Genomic DNA, 9,875 nt, shown 5'->3' on the forward strand with positions numbered 1-9,875 from the left:
CTAAAATACCAAGCATTATACAATAATGCTTAAACACGAACAATAACAATTAAACACAAGTTTTGGATAATGAATATAATATATAAGCTATAATTTTAACGTTAACTGCACTAACTCCAATTCTTGTTTAGGTTAGATTATGTCATTATGATTATTACTTTTACTAACACATTGATTAGTCACTAATTAGAAATTACCATTAGAAAATATAGCATAATATACTTATATTAATCACATCTAGATTTATTAACGATATTAGTGATGAGTAAATTCCCAAGAATTTAGCTAATGGAAATATTCCTGGAGATATCCCAAACACCAGGAATTTATAGAAAATATTATAATTTATTAAATATTGTTCATATATTTTAATGTTTAATTAAACTTAGGTATAAGTTGTAAATTATCAAGATGACAAATATTTTTATACCCTAAAATATTACAGGAGAATAGGAATAGACTTTAATTTGGATAGTTCCAAAAACGTATTTACTTTGTATCACATTACAAAAAATATCTAATTCAAGTTATACATTTAAATTTCAGTCGACAGTGTAAATATGGAAATTTAAATAATTACCCACTTTATTATAGTAATTATTTAAGCTGCCTAGTTCTGTCGTTCTATTCGTAGGTACTTGTATAATTCACTATTTTTTTTAATTTCCCCGAGAGGTAGAGAATATTAAGGGAACATTTCTTCCGGAATATTCCTATAGTGGTACATCATTAAACGAAAAACGTATAGATATTATATACATAATACTTTTTTACATACATTTTTTAGCTGATTAAAAAAAAAATTTCATCATAACATGATTTCCCCGCGTTTTAAACAATGCTGGTAATATTTTAAATTTTAGGTAATGTATTCTGTATAATTTATATCCGTTTATAATGAAATTTTTTCGGAAACTGGAGAACCTATTGGAATTTGTTATTATTTTAAAATGTAGCAATCTATTGGTTAATCGAGACAACTTCTCAATAAGCACCATTAAACATGGAAAAGGGTCAATAACGATGGTATTTTTAGAGCATTAGGTTTTTAAAAAATATTATCGTAATAGATAATTATTGGGTTTTCTTAATTATCTTTTTCTTAGTTGACTAGCTTTTACATGAGAACTATTTTTGTTTGTATAAAAATCAACCATGACGATAAAATAAATATAACAATATAAATAATATTAAAAAACCCTTTTTATTTTAATGATTGACATATTTTTAAAAAGTATTTTGACATGAAACAAAAACTTGTTCACACATAATAGTTATGTATACAATAATGTTATATGTTTGTTTTACTTGGCAATCGATTTATTTTGAATCAATGAATTTAAAACAATATGTCATTATCTAAATCGATTTAGTGTCTAAAAAATATTTAGTTATGAAGTCTATATTTGACGATGTAATTCTAGTAGTTCTGTGGCACAATTAAATTGCACGTAATACCTATCCTCATAAGGTTTTTATAATAATCATAATTATTAATGCTGGTATTATATTAGTGTCTATCAGCTTAAATATATATATTTTTTTTGTGTTTTTAATATTAAATTGTACATTTTTAACATTTAACCATTTATGTGAGTTTAACATCCAACAGTAGTTTTAAGACATTATTAATTAACAAACTAATTTGAGTAATTAGTAACCAAAGTACTAAACAATTGTTTATCAAACAATACATTTTTCGATCTTAAGAAGAAGCTTTTGTTCAACGATATATTTTATCAGTAAACACGCTATATCTTTGATTATAAAAATGCATTCATTAAAAGTTGAATGTACCTAATTATATTTTCTACTTTAAAAATTAGATTTTTATTGTTCTAAGTATTATTGGTATTTCTAGAATTTCCATTTTTAATTTTTATTATGTTGGGTATAGTAGTCGTGTAATTGTTTTAATATTATTATATATAGTATTCATTATACATTTAATGCATGATAGGGTTGATAGGCACTAAAAACAAAGGGGTGCTCTATTCAATTACAGTTCATCCAAATTTGATGTTTTACTTACATGGTTGATGTAATTATTTGAATTGACTCTTACAAAATGTTTAGATTTAATTTATTGTTAGTTAATAAAACAGGTTTATCAAAAAAATTATCATATTAAGAAACATCAGTACTCGTATATAGTAATGTTGTAACATCAAGAAAATCATTCTTTCATAAAAAAAATCAACTTTTGACATTTGGATGTTGGATCAATATACATTTTGTAATTTTTAATTGTATTACAATATAAATGCCAAACGTTAGTTACGATAACTAATTAGGTACGAATAAAATTTTAATATAAATATAACAAAATAGTGTAAAAATTATATACCTACATTTAAAAATAAAATTACAGTGAAATAAATGATAACATTTTTTTAACTTAAGATAAATTTTGAAAAGGTATTAAATTATATTTCTCAGTTCACCTTTGAGAAAATTGAGAAATTTAGTTTTTAAATGCCGACACTGTCTAATAAAACCTATTTTTAATTTTTACAATAATATTTCAAAAATTGTTATTCAATAATAATAATAATTTTTTTTAATAGGTACCAAATATAAAAGATGTACCCAAATGCGTGGTTTATAATCATAGATTATGTGTTACTAAATCGTTAATAATATATTCTTATTACCTATATAATATGTTTGGAAACACTTAATTGATTAAGATTTTATGTTTTATAGATCTTGAAAATTATAATATATTATACATACTTAATTTTACTTCACATTTTATAATAGTATATCATACATTTCTTGCATTTTTGTATTAATTATTGTCTTAAATCACTTTTCAAATGCGATTCAACTAGGTACCTACTTATCATAACTTTTAAGTTAAAAATAATAATTCCCCTTCACTTTGCATTGCAAAGTATGTATATACTTTATTTAGTCTCTACCATTCTTTATTATTATAAATGAATGGATATCTACGTCAAAAGTTTACAAAGGATTTAAATTTTTACACCATCTTCATCATATAAATCATAATATTATTATATATTTAATGGTTTACGCAGTAATATCATGTACGTGCGTCTAACTGCTTATTAAATTTAAAGTATAATATGTTCTTTAATATATAGGTAACTATTTAATAATATATTATATTATGTCATTATACTTGCATTTACAACAGCTTGTTTTTTGACAAATATGTATTACCTAACGCACCCGTTTTTATATTCAATTTTCTGGTTTGTATATTATTGTTATAATATTGCACTTGCATGCATATATATTATATCATAAACATTACACGTTTTTGTTTTATAAGTACAAACGAGAATTTATATTTGGTTACAACATTTTTTTCGTGTAGTGTCTTTTACAGTTTTACATGACACAGAAAATAAACAAACACAATATTATTTCGATGACGTTGTAAAGTTTGAATGGAGTTCAGAACCTTTTTTGGCGTTCTAAGGTTCTTATATGATATATTATTATAGATTTTATTGAATATTTGTAGTACTTTTGTTTCATTTGAAATCTCAACAAAACCGTTTAAAAAAAAGATGCTATTTTACTGTTCACCATCTGATGATCTGGATGATATTATTATTTGAAAAAATATAAAACACAATAACAGTTATGCAAATAAAAATAACTTTATGTATTTTCTGTCTTTCCCGTAAATAGAAAAAATGAAAATGTGTATTATTTGTATGATATTTTATTATAAAGTGTACGTAGTTCATGTATATAATATGATGGGTTTCGGCGTTTTTCTGTCCATGTTAATAAAACAGACGTCCACCGGCCATCCTATTTATAAATACAATATTCATTTTATAGAAAAAGTCAAATATTGAGCAATGAACCTAACGTCTGTGTGTTGTCGTGTGATAGAGTCCTCTTTTAAAATGTTGACATTTTGAAATAGAATTACTTCAATTTTCAGTGATTCAGGCTGTATACACGTGTGTTAGTGCGATCCGGCAATAAATAAATAAAAAAAAAAAATTAAAATGTGTATACAGTTTATTACGGGATAATATTTATTGTAAGTACCGGAATATTATTATAATTTTCTGTTGGTTTTCGAACCAGGGATATTAAATTATCAAATTATATTTTATTGGAGAAAATTGTACTTACGGATAACTTCATACGTACTAACATATTATGGATGTTTGTATAATACATTTTATTATATAAATTAAATAAACGTAAAAATGCAAGTAGTCTCTGCAACTCTAAATTATTTATTAGTATAATATTATATATATATTAGGTCATAATTATTAATAGGTAAATTAACTATTTTAAACCACGCGTTTAAATATTTTAATAAAATATACAGTTTTAATTAATACTTTTTAAAAAGGTCCTAATAAAAATAGAGTATTATACAAGTATCATAGGATTCTAAATTGAATATAACGATAAAAAAAACTTCAAGTTTTAAAGCCCGGGGTGCCGCCAAGGGCGACTTCCCCTCTCCTATCCTTGTACTTATTTTTGCATTTTTTTTAAATCTAATTTGTTTATTGTTTTACATAAATACAGATTGTAAATACAATTTATTTTATAATAATAAAGAAAAATTCTTTAAGTTATAGTACATTTTAACGTTATATTTTAAAACTTATATGATGATTATTATGTGTTTATTGTATTTTATGCAATAAGTATAACCTACTTTATATAATATATATTATGTTATGTACATATTATGTTGTATACTTTTAACTTTCCAAAAGAGTGAAAATGTTTTTGGTACCTATTGGTTTATAAATATAATATTGTATATTTGTATCGCGACATCGCGTTGTTTTTAACAGTATTTCAGATGTTTCAACTATCTATTATGCCTTCGTAAGATAAAAGTGATGCATAAAGGTTGAGTATAACTTTAAATATTACAAACGTAAAAGTGATAACTATTATGTGATGATAATCACAAAATATTACTTTGGTATGAGTTTAACAAAAGTCCAATATTTTGATTACTTGAAAATTATTAATTTATACATTGGTACCAAAATAAGGGCACATTGAAAAGTAAAAGCAATCTATTGATGGTTATACTTTTAACGAAAATTCAATGATAAAAATAATCAGTATGGGTATCTTGAAAATGTTGTGGGCACATTTGAAAAGATACATTTGGAAAATTAAATATAGGTGCTTGCAGTGTCTAAGGTGAAAGTTTCCCAAACAAAATTCATTAAATCTTATCCAGAACGTCAAACGTACGATAACATTTAATCAAATTAATGGAAAAGTAACTATAGTAGTTAACCATGTAATATGAATATTTTTTTCCTGGATTATACATTTTTAATAATCACTTCATTTTCCCTTAGCTCTATATATGAATATAACAATATCTTTGGACAATTATTATAAATATTATAAGAATGATTTGTGCATTTATAATTTAAAAAATAATTAAAATAAACAAGTACACTAGTACACATATATGTATATATAATATGGTCATTGGTTTACCTATGTCTAAATATATATACCTATAATAAAAATGAATACCTCTGAATTATTGGTAAAATAAAGGTTGTATTAAAAACTGTAGCAAAGGAAAGTATAAATAATTTAATCCATTAGAATTATTTAGAATTCAAAAATATTCATCAAATAATAATCATGGATTATTTTCATTAACTTAACATTAATATTTAATATAATTTTAAGATAAGTAACCTAATGGCTAAAATAAATATTGAAGTTTCAATAAAAAGTGTTTATTGTGAATTGTGATGATGGAAAAAACAAAATATGTTTCGCTGTTATCTTTTTAACAATAACCATATAATTCCATCGCTCATTAATCTTTTAAGATTTTGGTTTTTGTTTTATTACTATGTAATATAATTTTATGATATTCATAACTATTCTTGCATGATTAATGATAGACACTTACTAAAATTAATCGGTTTGTAGGGAGACACTTATATTTTGTAGACTTTAAAGTTTAAAGCAACTTCTATTACAATTAAAGCTTATTTTCAATGTTCTAAGGTAATTTATTTACTTCTTGTACTAGCAAATCGAATTTGTTTTTACTTTTATGTAATGTATGATTATAGATTTAATTGATTTAACAGTTAATAAATAACTCAATTACTCAATTTCAGCTATATTATTTTAAATTATGAATTATTTCGTAGATAAATAAGTAGATATTACGTATAACCATGTACATGTTGACTGTAATTATAGGTCTGGTATCATGTTTAGACTATTAAATATTAATCTAAACATCGTGAAAAATTTCATTAGCATTATCGATCTTTACTAATAATTTATACCTATTGACAGTACAAAATAATCATACAATTTTAAGTTTACAGTCAGTATGAATTATTATAAAGTTCTATGCCGTTAATAGTTCTATACGTTTTGGTTATTGGCTCAATAGATCCATTTAGTTTGATATCATAATAACGTAAATTTAGAATAAAATTAGATATCCAACTCTGTTTAATCGAATGTGACAGCTGGTAGACGGTGTCGGTAAATTATTACTTTAAAATAACGACACTGCATTTTATCATTGCGTGGACGTCACCCCCATGTGCTGTCAATTGACCCTTAGGACTAGTGAAATGTTTCCGTTGTTTAATTAAATGGTTTATAATAAATTATATTTTTGGTAATTGGAAATATTTCCGTTACAGTAAAGAATATATTTTCCACTTTTTTTTTCAACAAGTTATGGAATAGTAATCGTTTCATGTTTTTAACCTATTTCTTAAAATATGATGTCAATGAACATAATATAGACCTTCAGTACCTAACGAGATCAGTTAAGTAACGAAAATGATGATTTACCAACAGAATTATTGAAATTTACATTTTTATTATATTTGTTGAAGTAATACAAGTTGGAAACAATTATGTTTCAAACTCAAGCTTAAAGCTTATTGGCAAATATTCATGCATTTCGTAAAATTATAAAAAGATTACGCAGAAAAAATATATTATATATAATTTAAAGGTTAATATTAAGGTTGTCTTCTGCTATTTTTACCCTGTTCGACAATTCTTCTAAAACCAACTAGGTATTATATTATTCTTGACGTCACTGTCATATAATTTCGCGGTAGGAGCTGAACCTAACCAAAAACCGGCTATGCTAGCCGCTAGGGCTTCACATTAATCAACACCCGTGAATTTTCCCTTCAAAACCTCATATAAATTAAATATACTTAATTATATATCTCACAACGGCCTCCACCCTAATATTCTAGACTTCTTCTTCTCTAACGTTCCAAATAATTTTCATTCAAAATTAATCAACTTAAGCGACCAAACGTCAGACCATATTCCAGTTTTTCTATAAATAACTGTGTCACTTACATATTTTAATAACAACTTTAGACAAGTTAATTGGTCAATATTTTGAAGTTTTATGACGCACAACTCCCTTCTTAAAATTAAGCTAAAATATTTGAAAAAGCCAAAAGATTGGATGAATGTCTACCAGATATCCTGTTTAATTTTTGTTCTAAGCATTCAACCTCCTATTAGCTTCATCGTATAACGAAATGCTTATGTCTTGATTCAAAAAATAATGAATAAAAGTTAACGAATCTCAAAATTCTAACACGTTATCTTTTTACTACGACCTCCAAGTCTAACCCGTTACGTGATTACTTTGAACAACTCCACGATATCTCACTACTATAATAGGACAAATGAAAAAATCTCATAATGAAGTAGACTTCATCTTCTAAGTCCGTTACCCTGCAGGACTAATATTAATATTTTAAACAAACTTATTTTACAAAAAAAAATCTTCTTCGTCCTATTTGGACTTACGGCGCTATACATTCATAGAGAAAGGATATATGTACTAAATGTACTATAGCATACCTTCACTGTTATATTATACTGTTAAAATATATAATCTATAGGAGATATTCGGTCGGTCATCAACGAAATCGCACGTGGAAATAATGGAAATTTTTTTTTCACACAACCAACATTCCAACCAATACCGGACATAACTCGATATATTATTATAATTTATAAATAGCGGAACGGACAAAAAGTAATCGCTTTGGACTCATTGCCGCGGCAAAACGTCACACGACCTGCTGCAGAGTGCGATCGTACGAATGTGCCAGTGATGTGTGTTCAGCCGGTCGGATTCCCTGCAGTACATGGTATAGCACTTATCGGAGAGCAAGCACCGGCTGAATAGGGAACCGAAAGCTCAACGAGATCAGCCGCCGTTATAAAATCTCCGGAATCACCCATCCGCCAATCGCAACAACTGCATAAGTATATAAGTATACGAGTATGATAATATATTGTCAGTTGTCAGTTGGCACCGAAAAATATGAAAATAATTGTTAAAACTAGAATGTTCAGTAGACATTATTCGAATAATATTAATAACAATGCCTTTGATTTGCATGGGAAATTATACAAGTTACCAAAGCCCGGAACCAGACCAAATATTTAGAACTGAATTTCAAGTCAAATTTTAATGGTGGTGGGGCTATATTAAAAATAAGGACCAATCACCAGAAATATCAATATTATATGGGGCGGGTTTTTTTTACTCATCAATTACAATGTTCTTAATTTAGAATCGATTAATTGTATAGCATACTATTATACTAAATACATTAAATACAGTGTATGTATGTACAACTAAGTTTATTATTTAAAAAGCAATTGATTGATAAAGCTGCAATTTCCCACATCGATAAAAACTTATGACCAAAGCACATCTTATTTCTATAATGTTATCGCAATATCGCATAAATATATAGAACACGTCTTAAGCCTTTCATTAAACAAGATATAGGTACATTAAATCAAACGAGCAACGCTGAGCTTAATTGGTTGGGGGGGGGGGGGGGTGAATATTATTAATTATGCAAATTCAAATCAGTAGAAAGTATAATATATGGAATTATACTTTTAGGTAAATTATTATATTTTATATACGCAATATAATTTTGAAAACATTTAGATTAATTTTCTGATGTTGCCTATTTATAATTTATACTGTATTAGAATGAATAGTGAAGTAAATTACTATTATAATTAATATCAATATACATATATATATGATAATAGGCATATAACGGCCTATAGCCTGATTGCTGATGCAATGATTTAATATTGAATTCAATTTAACACAACCATTGTAGTGACTAACTCGATGACGAAGTACCTACGCTCGACTCCTACTGTACAACCAAAGGTGGGCATTAACTTGTTAAAAAGTTAAAGTCAAGTTAAAAATTTAATTTTTTTTAACTTTTTAACTTAACTAGTTAGTTTTTTTTGTTTTTAACTTATTAACTTATTCAGTTAAATTTTGTTTTGTATTGTCTTAAATTAACTTTTTAATGTTAATTATCATTATTGTACAGTTAAGTTAATTACATTTTTTTTATCACGTGTGAAACCAAGAGACAAAACTCATTCATTCAATTTTGGTAATTTATTTTTCTAATAATATAATATCATCAATTCATAATAATCAAATTATATTATAATCTATATTCTATACACTGTATTCAAAATGAGATCATTACTCGGCGGCCTAGTTGTGCGCATGGGCGTGGCTTTGTTCCGTGGCAGTGCCCAACGCGTCGCCGTAGTGGGGACGGCGTCTGACCGCCGCCCGACGAAAACTGGTCGCCGCGCAGTAATGATCTCATTTTGAACAGAGTATAGATACTACAGTAAAGAGTAATAATTAGGCTACTATCCATTGTATGGACTGGCTATTTTCACGAATTCTATTATTTAATGATCTACTCAGTATTGAATAATCCGATTTTTGTTTTATCTAACTCTCCAATTCCTAAAAACAGGTTTAAAACTAAATATCATAGTCTTAAAATGGAAATCATTATATC

General features: G+C 26.2%; 1 protein-coding gene across 1 annotated transcript in view; it reads left to right on the top strand.

Annotated features, from left to right (window-relative positions):
- LOC100160365 (probable serine/threonine-protein kinase nek3) overlaps positions 1–9,875 on the top strand; it is a 244,102-nt gene that overhangs the window by 73,827 nt on the left and 160,400 nt on the right. The window lies entirely within an intron of this gene.

This window comes from Acyrthosiphon pisum, chromosome A1, assembly GCF_005508785.2.
Source record: "Acyrthosiphon pisum isolate AL4f chromosome A1, pea_aphid_22Mar2018_4r6ur, whole genome shotgun sequence".
NCBI classification, from domain to species: domain Eukaryota; kingdom Metazoa; phylum Arthropoda; class Insecta; order Hemiptera; family Aphididae; genus Acyrthosiphon; species Acyrthosiphon pisum.